Below are 15,205 nucleotides of genomic sequence, written 5' to 3' on the forward strand. Positions count from 1 at the left end.
TTTAAAGGGTGGGAGGGGGTTGGTGACCACTGGGGGAGTAAGGGGAAGTCATTCCCAATTCCCTCCGGTGGTCATCTGGTCAGTTCGGGCAGCTTTTTGAGGCTTGGTCGCAAGAAAAAAATGAACCAAGCAAAGTCGGCCAAATGCTCGTCAGGGACGCCCTTCTTTTTTCCATTATCGGCCGAGGACGCCCATCTCTTAAGTACGCCCCAGTCCCGCCTTCGCTACGCTGCCGACACACCCCCATGAACTTTGGTCATCCCCACGATGGAAAGCAGTTGAGGGCGCCCAAAATCGGCTTTTGATTATGCCGATTTGGGCGACCCTGAGAGAAGGAAGCCCATCTCCCGATTTGTGTCGGAAGATGGGTGCCCTTTTCTTTCGAAAATAAGCCTGAGTGTGATGGAAGAAAGAGAGAAAATAAATTTGTTTTCCCTGTGATCCAGGTCATGGGTTTTGTGGACATGAGCTAGTAGTAGCAAGCCCCAGGTTACACAAAAAAAGTCTGCAAAAGTCCCTCAGGACCAGCTTGCTTTACCATTTCATACCAGCACCAATAAGAATCTTCCTAGGAAAAGGCAGCATTGTAAATATTATAGTGAGCCCAGTATATCAATGCACCTATTGGAAAATTGAACGAGCTGGGTTAGTACAGATCCCTACAAAATCCCTGGCCTCAGTAACACATGCAGAAAACAAACAGACCCTCTACCAATGTAGGATAGAGACCACAAACTAAAAGTAGAAATATGTGGACAAAATGTACCTTCCCAAGAAGCTAGATTTTATACAGTGTAATACCAGAGAAATAGAAGGGAAGGGGAAAGGGAAATGGGGATTTGATATACCGCCTTTCTGTGGTATTTTGCAACTACATTCAAAGCGGTTTACATATATACAGGTACTTATTTTGTAGAAATATGCATTTCCTCACATACTCTGCAAAATATGAAGCTAGGTGTCAATTTCCAAACCTGACATATTCTCATCACTAAATGGAAAATTAAAATTTGTATCTATCTTCCCCCCCCCCCCCCCCCCCCCCCCGTTTACAAAGCTGTGTTAGCAGCTGCTGTGAGGCAGTGCTGACGCATCCCTTTCAAAGTGTCAGCATTACCGCACCGGCAGTCGCTAGCACGGCTTTGTAAACAAGGGGGTTTGTCTGTTTATTTTATCTTTCTAACCATACTGGTCACAGTCTCTGGTTCTTCTTTCCTCTATCCTCTTTGTTCCCTGTTCAGAGCCTCCTGCCCATTTACCATTTTTTTTCCTTCTTCCTATCGTCTTCAATTTTTTTTCTAATTGATCTTTCATGATAAAATTTCTTTCGTTTAGTTTTCTTCCTCTGAATCCATTCATATTTCATATTTTCATGTCATCATCTAGTCTTCAAACTTCCCTTTTTTACTGCCTCTGTCTATAGCTTTCCATTTCTCCCCCACCTGTGTCCAACATCTCTGCTCTTTTTTCCCTTCTCCTCCATCTATGTCAGGCATCCATCCTGTGTTCTCTTCCACTGTATCTAGCAACTCCCTTTTCATCCCTTCATGCCACTTTTCCAGTCTTCCCTTCCATTTCCCCCCATGTCTAGCATGCCCCACATCAGCTCTTCCACCTCCCACAGGTCCAGCATCTACCTTGGTCTCCCCTTTTCTTCCCCTGTACAGCATCTAGCCTCTCAGCTCTGTCTGTGCTGCCACTGTGCTGAGGGTGAAACAAAATAGTAGTGCAGGACCTTTAAGCCTGTGCATGTGCTCTGTGTTTTTTGGTCCCACCCCTCCACCACAATGTCATGTCAGATGGGACTGGCAGATGCTGAGCACACACAGAGGATCCAAGACCCCATGCTGCTATTTTCATTCTGTGGGAGCAAGGATGAGTTTTGCTTTCCAGTTCCAGGAAGAGGCGGTTCCCAGCATGGAGCGGCCCTTGGCTTTTTGATGAGCTCACTCAATGGTAGTTATGCCCCTGTGGGGTAGAAACGAACTGGTTGATATTCAGCCTGTGGTAGACAGTGTTTATGGAAATGCTGACTGCTATGGGCAGATTTAGGACCTGGTATTCATCACTTTTCTGCCTTAATTTGCGTGGATTAATAAATGTAAATCCCAATATAGTCCACCGGTACTCCCACTACATACAATAATCAACAAACCAGAGTATTAAAAACAAAAATTCTTTAGAAGGACATGTACTGTAAATTTCTTAAACCTCTGCCAGAACGTATAGGTGGTTTAAAAGTGTCAAGAAAGATTTTTTTTCTGTGTATATATAGAGCAGAAAGACCTATATAAATAGCCTTACATATCTCAAGATTTTTTTAGAAATTTTGGGGGGAAATTCTAAGAGTTATAACTTGCCCAAGCAGGGATACCCACTGTAAGCAGCTTCTGCTGCTCTTCCAGTCCCTGATGTGACTCATCCGCAGTTGGGGTTGACTCGCCTGCCGCCAGTCAGAGCCTGCCTGTCCTTCGGCAAGACCTCCAATATGACTGAGGTCTAGGGCTCACTTACACTTGGGCGTGACAATATGTGGGTAGCACACACACATTCCCAAATTACCACGGGATTGCCTCAGCTTGCCCACCGGTAAGCCATTTTTTGCTGTGGTAAGCTACTACTACTACTATTTAGCATTTCTAGAGTGCTACAAGGCGTACGCAGCGCTGCACAAACATAGAAGAAAGACAGTCCCTGCTCAAAGAGCTTACAATCTAATAGACAAAAATAAAGTAAGCAAATCAAATCAATTAATGTGTACAGGAAGGAGGAGAGGAGGGTAGGTGGAGGCGAGTGGTTACGAGTCAAAAGCAATGTTAAAGAGGTGGGCTTTCAGTCTAGATTTAAAGGTGGCCAAGGATACGTTAGTTCTCGCCACAGCTTTGTAAAAGGGCCCCTGAGTGACCTGCCCACTCACAAGGAGCTGTTTAGATTTTACTCTGATATGCGTGTTATGCTGTGTATGATTTAGTTTCTGTCCTATGAGCTATTGTAATTCCTTTCTATCATTAGATTTGGGGCTCCTTTTACTAAGCCACGGTAATGATTCCCAGCGCAGCAAATGCGATGAAGTCCTTTCAATTCCTATGGGCTTTGTTGCATTTGCTATGCGGGAATCACTACCGCGGCTTAGTAAAAGGAACCCTTTGTCTGTAAACTGCCTAGACCGGTAGGACTACTGGATGACAGGGGCGTAGCTAGGTGGAGCCACAGGGGCATGGGCCCCCACAGATTTAGTCCTGGCCCCCTCTACTTTCAAACCCCCCCCCCCCCCCCCGCAATCTACCTTTTGCTGGCGGGGGTCCCCAACCCCTGCCAGCCTTGGTCTTCTTCAGTGCTGGTCTCCAGCACATTCGCTGATCTGTGCTGTGAGTCCTGACATCCTGCATGAATGTGCAGGACATCAGGACTCACAGCACAGATCAGCGAATGTGCCGGAGACCAGCACTGAAGAAGACTAAGGCTGGCGGGGGTGGGGGCTCCTGCCAGCAAAGGTACTTTTTGGCAGCGGTGGTTGGGGGAGGCGGGCTAAAACGTGCCCCCCACCTTGGGCTCTGGACCCCCCTCCCACCAAGGTCTGGCTACGCCCCTACTGGATGAGATACTAGATAAGAGGGTATGGAAAGATTTAATAAACTCGCATACTCCCATAGATTTTAACCAACTATAATTGCACTCAATCCTAGGAGCTTAAGTTTTATTCCTTGATTAAATCTCATCAACCAGGGGATCATGTGATGTATTGAGCTGAGCAGACACATGAAGGGTGGTGGTGGTGGTGGTGGTGGGGGGATTCAGTAAATGGTGCCCAAAGTTAGGTGCCTGGAAGATCTGTGCTAAGCGTGTATTCTATAAAGTTTGTTCCACGCACAGTGCCTTTTCTAGAATTCTAGCTTTAGCGTGGATTTTGCGCCTAATGTTGGGCGCTAGCAATTTGTGCCAGCCAAAACGTGGTGAAAAAGCTGGTGCCCAATTTGTGACAGTTGGATGCGCATTTTATAGTATTCTGTAACATTGTGCCTAACTTCTGGGAGCACCCCCCCTGATCTACCCACTCTCCTCTCATAGTCACGCCCCTTTGGAGTTGTGTGTTATAAAATTAAGGCCTGGATGCTATAGAATAGTGCTTAGGAGAGGCTGTGTGCGCAACTCCAAATTGTTGCCAATTAATGTCAATTATTGATTGTCGACGCCTCTCTTTAACTAATTACTTTGCATGTGCATCTTCCCTAGGCACCCAAATTTGAACGCTCAACTTTGGGCGGCCTATATAGAATCCGGGGGATGCTCTGGAAAGTCCTGCTGCAGCCTAATTTTATATTTTCTTGGCACAGACACCACTATGTCACACTCTGACATTTCCAAAGACTCTGGCAAGCATTGGCCACCTCTCATGTGGTATAATCAAGCTGCTAAACCTGTTTAAAACCAAAACAAACAGAGAAAACAGCAGAGAGGGTCAAAGTACAGAGCACATGCAGTCCAGAAGAAAGCATAAAGGGATCTCAAGGATGGTACAAATGTGCTTTATTAGTGACCTGACACGGGCCGTGTTTCAGCGTGGCTAATGCCTGCCTCAGGGGTCAAATCTATAACATGAATGAATATGAAAAACATTACATTAAATAAAGTAATTACTACTACTACTACTATTTAACATTTCTAAAGCACTATCAGGGTTACGCAGCGCTGTACAATTTAACAAAGAAGGACAGTCCCTGCTCAAAGGAGCTTACAATCTAAAGGACAAAAAGTGCAGTCAGTCAAATTGGGGCAGGCTAGATTTCCTGGAGACAAGTACAATGGTTAGGTGCCGAAAGCGACATTGAAGAGTATCCAATGTTTGAAACCTGAATTCTAAATCTAATATCTGCAAGCAAACTGTGAAAATACACACACTCTCTGTCTTGTATGAAGAGGTAAATAGACTTCAGATTCCCAGTATAGATCCCTCAATTATAGATCTCACCGCTCCGTTTAGCCGCTGGTTTTATAGTTATCCAGTGCGGTCTTTAACGGGCATCCTCATTAGTCTTAAACTCCTCTTATGTTGCTTACTGGCAAATAGTTTACTTATAACTTTACAGCTTTTAGCATTTTTAGCATTAAATAAAGTAAACAAGAACTGTACGTTGACCAAAACACAATAAAACTGCAATAAATTATTCAAAAACAAAGCAAAACCATTTATATAATGGAAATAATGTTTCTTAAAGTGACATAGAGCCATCTCTAACAAAAAAATGGTTACGGTGATGTGATGTAACAAATAAATAACAGTGTGACAGAATAAAATGTCTTGTGAGAGAAAAAGTATATCCACAGGTGAATGAGTAATGAACAGATAAATGAATAACAAGTGGAGGAGAGCCTGTGCCCAATACAGAACTGAACTTTGATGATGGCTGTTGCTGATGGCGTCCATGTGCAACTATGATAGGATTAAAATCCTGAGAGAAAATTTGGCACCTCAATATATAGGTGGATAAAGTGGCTAAAACGTTTTCTTTTCCCACACTTTACAAACCCACCTTGTTTCACTCTAAATTCAGCAACCACACCTGGCTTGTCTGTATCTCATGCAAAGTTTCTTTCCCATCCCTCCTCCACTCTGCTATCAATGTTTTAACTGCCCCTCAGTAACAGAGGCCAGCCAAAGGTCATAATTAAAGAAATGACTTTGAGGCCAGACCCACTCAACCATGATAGAACTTAGCAAAAGTTATGAATCTACTGGAATAAATGACCTGCAACTTTTGTAAGGATAATGTGGGAAACCCAAGGAACAAATTAAGTACTGCATGCAGGTCCTGATGCTCAAAGGTAAATGCGGGCACTAGAGGCCATTAGCGCCAAATGTTTAGAGGCCTGGATCACGAGAACAAATAAGCACAGGAAGGAACAGTGAAATGAGCATGCGAATGCATACTGATGAACTCATTCTCCATACTTCTCTAATGCTCAGCAGGCAGCGTGCCAAACAGGGATGCTCCTCCCACTGCAAGCCCTATGCCAGCTCGGAGCTGGCGTTAGGGTTTGTGAAGCAGCCCGGCTGTCACGGACCATACAAGCTGGCGTAAAGGTGCAGAAGAGGCAGGAGAAAGTCCCCCTCCCCTCCTCCCAGCATTGGAATACATTCGCTGGCACAAGCAGAATGTAGAAAGATTTGTTAGTATAAGAATTAAAAGTTGTGGAAAAAGCAGAGGGATTGGCGTTATCTTTTGGGCCAGTGCCTTGATAAATTTGGTTTTGCTCCAGTTTGATGCATTCTCAGCTTGAATTGGGCTTGTACTCTGCCTGGTTGGCTCACCATTAGTTTGTCTCCATTTGTGTCCTTTAAAATACTTCTTTCTTGTGCCTGCATCTCTTCTTCCTCCTTCTCTAGCGTTCTGGGCCTGCGCTTAAGATCTGTGCTTAAAACACAACTCAGGAGCACCTGCGCCATAAACTATGCTCCTGTTGTTCTGCTGGCCTGGGAGAATTGGGCTGTGGCTTTGCAGCCCAATGCTCTCCTGCTACTGAATTCAAGCAGCACTCTAAAACTTGATTCAGCAACATGCAGAACTGAGATACTATGGGTTGGTGAATCTCTCAGGAAATCAAGGGGCAGTAAAAGGCAATCTTTTACTGCACCTTGATAACATTCGCCCCTAAATATTTTAATGTGTATTATGCTGACATTGTGAGTAGTATACTATATCATTATGTGTACTTTTATTTGAGCATTTTAACCGCTGTAATTGTCTATTGCTTATGCCCAGGCTATTCTTGCCTCGGGTGAATTTCTTCAAAAAGGCAGTAAAGAAATCCTATTAATATAGGGGTTGATATTGAAAGCAATTTAACCAGTCAAAAATGGCTCATGGCTGGTTAAATCACTTGTTCAGGGCCAACCGGTCATATTCAGCGGCACTTAAGTGGATAGTGCCAATGAAAATATCCAGTTACCTCTGGATTCTAAATATGGTGCCTTAATTTCTGTGCAGAAATCAAAGTGTATTCTATAACAATGCACATATCTTAATTGGTGAACTAGCTAATTGGCACTGTTAATTGGATGTTAACAAGTAATTATCAGCACTAATTGGTATTAAGATTTACGCACACAACTTGCTAATTGTATTCTGTAATGTGGTGAGCATAAAAATCTAAGTGGCATAGTTGAAAAGAGGGCATGGCCATGGGTGGGGGCATGGGCATTTCTAAAATCTATGTACGTTGTTATAGAATACACCTACTCTGCACTAGATTTAGATGTTGGGATTTACGCCAAGTAAAACATGATGTAAATGGTTGCGATTAAATTTGGTCATGTGGAAAGCCACTTGACGTATTCTATATACCGTGCAGAAATTTAAGCCTATTCTTTAAAATACTACTACTACTACTACTACTATTTAGCATTTCTATAGCGCTATAAGGCGTATGCAGCGCTGCACAAACATAGAAGAAAGACAGTCCCTGCTCAAAGAGCTTACAATCTAATAGACAAAAAATAAATAAATTAAGCAAATCAAATCAAATTAATGTGAACGGGAAGGAAGAGAGGAGGGTAGGTGGAGGCGAGTGGTTACGAGTCAAAAGCAATGTTAAAGAGGTGGGCTTTCAGTCTAGATTTAAAGGTGGCCAAGGAAGGGGCAAGACGTAGGGGCTCAGGAAGTTTATTCCAGGAGTAGGGTGCAGTGAGACAGAAGGCGCGAAGTCTGGAGTTGACAGTAGTGGAGAAGGGAACAGATAAGAAGGATTTATCCATGGAGCGGAGTGCACGGGAAGGGGTGTAGGGAAGGACGAGTGTGGAGAGATACTGAGGAGCAGCAGAGTGAGTACATTTATAGGTTAGCAGAAGAAGTTTGAACAGGATGCGAAAACGGATAGGGAGCCAGTGAAGGGTCTTGAGGAGAGGGGTAGTATGAGTAAAGCGACCCTGGCGGAAGACGAGACGCGCAGCAGAGTTTTGAACCGACTGGAGGGGGGAGAGGTGACTAAGTGGGAGGCCAGCAAGAAGCAGATATAGGTGTACTTTATAGAATACGCCTAGGCGTATGTTTTTTCCATGCAGAATTTTCAGGTGCTATATATAGAATCTAGCCCTTAGTGTCTTTTGCAAACCAGCTCTTTTGAGGTCATTTCAGGTGCAGAGTTGGCACTTGGATGGTTAAGAAACATCAAGGAAGAAATAGACCCGTTTTGGCACGTATGCTGTGGCAGGTATCTTTGCTTCAGTGTCTCATCAAGGACTGTCACCTGTGAAATAGCCCTCTAGAGGCTAAATTTGGGGAGGACCCAGTGGCTGGCCCATTATGGCCCTGGAATGAAGATTTGAGATTCGAGTTGGGACTGATTGGGCCAAAATTTGGAATTCTGCTTCTAAGAACTCTACTTGTGGAAGGCTAGTTGAGCCGATGATTAAACTAGTACAAAGGCCTACCAAACTCCTATATCTTATTCTAGAATAGACTCTGACTTGCCATCCCTCTTTTATGTGCAAGTAGAGGCACAGGTGTCCAAGGTGATTCAGGTTACTCTGCATATCACTCCTAGACTTGTTGGGTACCGGGGGGGGGGGGGGGGGGATACTAATGTGAACTATGAGCACTGTATATTGGTAAAACAGCTGACCTTGGTGACTGAACCTGGTGCAGGATGGGGCCACTAGATCTTGCCTTCAGTTAAGTTCCAGAGGTGGATGGGCAGGGGGTGGGGAGGTCCGGGAATTGGAGGAATATTTGTGACATGGGAGGGGCTTGGTGAGGGGGTTGGACTTGTCATCATAATTTCTGGCGGGGGGGTGGACTTCAGGAGTAGAGGCAGTAGACTTTTCATTGGGTGATGTGGGGTAGGGTCAAACTTGTCAATGGGGCGGGGTTGGGAATAGGTGGTGCTTGTGCAGGAATCAATACTGTTGAAAGTTAACATGCAGGCACCGTGTTACATGCACAGACTGATTGCGAGGAGGGTCTGCGCTATCTACCCAGGAATGTACTGTGGTGACCATGGGTTAGCTGTCTGCTCTGTGCATTAAATGCAGGGCATGCTCTCTGCATTTACTGCTCAGGCTTTGCACTTTCTGCATTTTAATGTTTGCTGCTAAACCTGTGCAAGATGTTGTATTTCCTATCAAGGTACCAATTATATTTTCCTGCCTGCTCACCTGGAAGCTTTTTTTATTAGATTAGCAAGTAATTGAGCATTAATTGATGTTATAATTTTTAGATTTATTAGGATAGTGATGGTAGTATTTCAATTGAGTTATTTTATTATTGGTGTCAGGACTATGTGTTAGGTTGCACTTGGAAGATTTTTGAATATTTTCTTATTTCTTTTATTACCTTTGTTTTTGTAAAAAATTATAATTAAAATAAAGGGTTTTTTTGTTTTTGTTTATTTTTGCTGCAAAGGTGTGGTAACTGCAAATCCTATCTCAGTTTAGTAAAAGAGTCCATTAGTTTGTCTATTATTTCCTTGTCCTCTCTGAGCACCTTTTTTACTCCCAGGGTATCTAGGAGGTTCAGCTAACTGCATAGCAGAGTTCCTATTGCTGATGTACCTAAAATATTTTCATTTTTAGCTTTTGACTCTTTGGCAAGCTTCTTTTAAAATTCTTTCTTGGCCTTCCTTTTTCACTGCTCTATATCAAAGTTTGGCACTGTTTACTCTATGTTCTTTCTGTTCTCCTCATTTCAACTTGCTTTTCTTTTTAAGATTTTTTTTTTAGGTTTTTAATAGCTTCTTTTAACCCATAGAAGAACATCTTTAATATGGAATTTTAAAAGTATTTGCACCAGTGACATACTAAATTGAACTGAAAGAAATACTAAGCACTTTGTGATTTATGAGCCAATGTACACTGTACTTCACCATGGAGCTTTTATGAACTTATAAAATTTACTGAAAGGGCTTCACTGTAATAAAATATGGGCAGACCTGGTTAATCTACAAACATTGGTAAATTCTCTGACTTTGCATTTGAATATAAACAAGTAATATTGCCTTTAAATTTTGGCCCCATTGAAAAAGGCCTCATCCCTACTGAACTGAGGTCATATTCAGTAGAGTAAAATCCAATATCATGCACCATCTTCCTTCAAATTTCACTCTGACTGAATCCTAGACATGGAAGTTACCCTACCCCTAGATGTAAAAAGATAGATGGGTTTAATCACTGCTAACTGGGTTGAAAAGAGCTAAGAAAACTTAATAAAACAAGTCACCATACACCTTAGTTGACAGGTATTAAAAAATGCAGACATTAATTTATTTGCTTTGATTGTAGTTCACAATTAAAATCAGTATTACCAATTATTACATTTTTACTAGAATAACTGTAACTCTCATAGGTGTCATGACAAAGTATTATTGCTTTACTGGTATTTTTTTGTCTGCCTAACATATCCTTTGAAGTTTACAGTCTCTTTGTTGTTATTTCATTTTCATTTCATTTTTTGTCATTTATGAACCGCTCTTATCCAGAGTGAGATACAGAACCACATACACAATATAAAAACAATACAATAAACTTAACATACACACCAATCACATAATACAGGCAAGTTCATCACTGTACGGTGCCCTCACTGTAATGAAAGCAGATTGCAACTTATTTCACAAAATTCTCCTTCAATAGATTTTTAAAGCGTCCAAAGCTCTGCTGACTGTTAAGAGGACCAGGGAGTTTGTTCTATCCTGTAGGACCTGCCACAGAAAAATTCTCAACCTATTATGTTCCAAATGAAAAAGTCGGAAGTTAGGCAAGTGCAAGAATAGTTAGAACGAAGCGCCCACTTATATTTGAAATTGTTTCAAGATGCCTTTCATGTAGGAATAGAACTGTAGGATGCCCATTATCCTAATGCTGATTATCCTTATGTCCAGTTATCCGGACCGGCACACCACTGTGTAGCAACGGGTGGGTAAGGTTGGGAACAGGCCACCAAGCAGCAGCACGTCAACCTTCGTCTCCATTTCCTCTGCTGGTGGGACAGTTATGCTCCCACTCTCTAAATCTACCATGTTCTACAGTACATTCCCAGCGATTCATCCTCGTGGCCTGCACTTGTCCCTCAGGAAATGACATGAACGAGAATGGGAATGCAGCAGAGAAAAGCTCTGTGCTTTCCTTTTCCTCCTGACTCCCATGCGGAAAGGTTTCAACAGTACAGTCCTGTGTTTAAAATGGCATCAAAGTGAAAAAGGCAGGCTTTATCGTTAAAAGACAAAATTGACATCATGGAGAAGTTAAGAAAGGGAGTGTTGGGGAAATATTTTGCAGAAGAATATGGTGTTGGAACATCAACAATATCAGATATAAAACGACAAAGAGGGGCATTTTCGATATAATGTCTAAGTCCAAAATCTGAATAGGCAAGAAGGTCATTTTCAAAAAAGAAAAATGTCTATCTTTTACTTTCGAAAATACAAGGTTTTGTGATTTGGACGGTTTGTTTTTTGGTCTTTTCAAACAAAAAATGTCCAAGTGCAAAATGCACAAAATCAAGCCATTGGGATGTAGGAGGAGCCAGCACTTTTAGTAGACAACATCCCAGGAAAGCAATAGGGCATCCTAGGGGGCACTGCAGTGGACTTCATAAAATGCACCCAGGTATACATCTCACCATTGCTCCCTTATCTTGTCTGCTGAGCCCCCCAAAACCCACTACCCCCAATTTTACACCACTACTATAGCCCTTACGGGTGAAGGGGGCACCTATATGTGGGTACAGTGGGTTTCTGGTGAGTTTTGGAGGGCTCACAGTTTCGTCCACAAGTGTAACAGATAGGAAGAGGTATGGGCCTGGGTCCACCTGTCTGCAGTACACTGCACCCACCAGTAGGCTATTCCAGGGACCTGCATGCTGTTCTAATGGACCTGAGTATAACATGTGAAGTTGGCACAGAGACTGGCAAGTAATATTTTTAATCACATTTTTGGGGGGTGGAAGGGAGTTAGTGACCACTGGGGGAGTAAGGGGAAGTCACCCTTGTTATTTAGGGCACCTTTTTGTGCCTTATTCGTTATAAAAACAGGTCTAGCTCAAAACGTCTTAGTGTTAGTTTTGGACGGTTTTGTTCTGTTCCATTATGGCTAAAAAATGTCCAAGTGTTAGGAACACCCAAATCCCACCCTTAACACGCCCCTGACACTCCCCTTTGTGATTTGCACGCATTTCTGATGGACTTCATAGAAAAACGTCTAAAAATTGGTTTTGAAAATACCAACTTGGATGTTTTTGTGAGAAAAACGTCCAAATGCAGATTTATGCCCCTTTTTGGACATGGTCAGGAGATTTCTAATGACTTCCGTTTTGCTGTATCAGACTACCATCCAGCTTATAATCGAACGAGAATAACGCCCAAGTTCCGACCTAAATCGGGAGATGGGCGTTCTTCTCACAAAAACAAATAAAGCGGCATAATCGAAAGCCGAACTTTGGACGCTTTCAACTGCACTCCGTCGCGGATGCGGACAAAGTTGACGGGGGAGTGTCGGAGGCGTGGTGAAGGCGGAACTGGGGCGTGGTTATCACCCGAACAGAGATGGGCGCCCTTCGCCGATAATGGATGCGTTTGTAGCTAGAATTTAGGGCACTTTTCCTGGACCCTGTTTTTTGACGAATAAGGCCCCAAAAAGTGCCCTAAATGACCAGATGACCCCCAGAGGGAGTCGGGGATGACCTCCCCTGACTCCCCCAGTGGTCACTAACCCCCTCCCACCACAACAAATGATGTTTCACAACTTTTTACTTTCACCCTCAAATGTCATACCCTCCTCCCAAGCAGCAGTATGCAGGTCCCTGGAACAGTTGTTAGGGGGTGCAGTGGACGTCAGGCAGGTGGACCCAGGCCCATCCCCCCCCTACCTGTTACAATTGTGCTGCTTAATGCTACTAGTCGTCCAACCCCCCCAAACCCCCTGTACCCACATGTAGGTGCCCCCCTTCACCGCTTAGGGCTATAGTACTGGTGTAGACTTGTGGGCAGTGGGTTTTGAGGGGGATTTGGGGGGCTCAACACCCAAGGGAAGGGTGCTATGCACCTGGGAGCTCTTTTACCTTTTTTTTTGTTTTTGTAAAAGTGCCCCCTAGGGTGCCCGGTTGGTGTCCTGGCATGTGAGGGGGACCAGTGCACTATGAATCCTGGCCCCTCCCACGAACAAATGCCTTGCATTTATTCGTTTTTGAGCTGGGCGATTTCATTTTCCATTATCGGTGAAAAGCAAAAACGCCCAGCTCACACCTTGGCGAATAAAGCATGGGCGTCTATTTTTTTTAAAAAATACGGTTCACTCCGCCCCTTCACGGACCCGTTCTCGGAGATTAACGCCCATGGAGATAGGCGTTTCTGGTCGATTATGCCCCTCCATATACAATACATAGTGTCATCTCACATGGATTACTGTTATGTTCACTAAGGAGGGTAGTTATCAAGCTGTTATGGCAATAACCCTCATTATTTGCCCCTTAGCATGTGTTCAAGGGCTCTAATTCAGGTTTTGGTGCTGTAACACTGCATTTGGGGTATAAAATAATATACCCTTATATGGAAACATGACTTCTAGTGGTAGTACTGCAAGATTACCTCTAGGGGTCATCAGTACCATGTTGAGCCTGGCACCTGCAAGGACAGGAGCGACTGGGGGCCTTCAGGAGCGTGGACCTAAGGTTGAGAGTTTCAAGACTGGGTAGGCGTCTTCTGGTAAGGGGGAAGACTTCTGAGGAGGTGACCTTGACTTGGAGGAACATTCAGGATGGGGGAGCCTCAGGAAGGGTTTTGTGCTCACCCATGTAGGATTTTTAAAACCATCACGCAGATTTTAAACTGTATTCAAGCCTCAATTGTCAACCAGTGGAGTTTAATGAAAAAAGGGGTAACATTATCAAATTTGGAAGCTGAAAAAAACTCTGAACAGTTTGTAACTGTTGGATAAAGTTTTAGAGCAACCCGAGAAAACATTATAATAATCCAATTGTTTCAACTATTAAACAAAAGGTAGATGTATCAAAGTATTTCCTAACAATACTTAGTTTTCCTAATTAAAAAAAGTAAACTTTATAAGCTCGTTTACCTGTTTTTCTATCTTTAACTGACTGTCGATTTAGATTCCTACTGTCATTTACTGTGTTTTTATATTTAAATAGTACTAGGAGACACTCCATGAAACTAGCAAGTATCAGATTTAAAACAATCAGACAATTACTTTTTCATTCAATGCACAATGAAACTGTGGATGTGGTAAAGTCTTCTAGCATAGCTGAGTTTAAGAAGAGATTGGATGAGCTCCTGGAAGAAATGTCCATGAACTGTTATTAGCTGCCACTTACCTTTGGAACAAACAATGGATCTGGTGGGTATTTTCTGGAGACTAGCAGGGCTGCCAAGGGGGAGCAAGATTCCCTGGGCCTGGCCTCAAAGGGGGACCTGACGCCAGCAAGGCTTCCAGAGACAGGCAGAAGGTGCTGCTCCCTTGGTCTGCCTCTCTCCAGTTCTTGTGTGTCAGAACCTGGGTGACTGCATTAACGCGATAGCCTGGGTCCCAGCACACAGGAAGAGGAGAGTGACAGACCGAGGGAGTAGCAGATGCAGGAAGGTAAGGGGATGGGGAGCGGTGGTGGCCAGAGTGGGGGCAACAGTGACCAGAGTGGAGGAGGGTGGTGGTTACGGTCCAAGTGGGGGGAGGCAGCGGCTGTGGCAACCCAGCCACAGGCCCAACTCTGTCTCTCGGTGGCCCTGGTGACTAGAAGTAGTCATGGTCAGGGATAGGATGCTGCACTAAGTAAGGCCGTGCTCTAGCCTGCTGAAGCACAACTCATGTTCTTGTGATTTACTAAAGCCTTTTCCCATTTTCTGGGGGATTCTTTAAATGACACCTAAAGTTAGGTGCTAATTCCATGCTCAAATTTCAACACTGACAGCCAGATGCACTAACTCCACAGAAAGAGCCCTTCCCTTACCGATCCCTTAGCGAATCGGTAAAAAATGGGCATGCATGAAGGAAATCACATGCAAATGAGCTGCTCGCTGTTAGCTCATTTGCACGCAATTTCCTTCCTAAGGAGGGGAAGCCAGTCGGCCAGCTGAGCATGCGCAGAGCAGCCAATCGTTATGCTGGCTGCTCTGCGCATGCCAAAGATGGCTTCATACAAAAAAAGGACGTCCCTGATGAGCACTTGGACATTTTGTTTCTTCAGATTTTTGCGATGGGCGTCCT

This window comes from Microcaecilia unicolor, chromosome 5 (assembly GCF_901765095.1).
Source record: "Microcaecilia unicolor chromosome 5, aMicUni1.1, whole genome shotgun sequence".
Classification (NCBI taxonomy): Eukaryota; Metazoa; Chordata; class Amphibia; order Gymnophiona; family Siphonopidae; genus Microcaecilia; species Microcaecilia unicolor.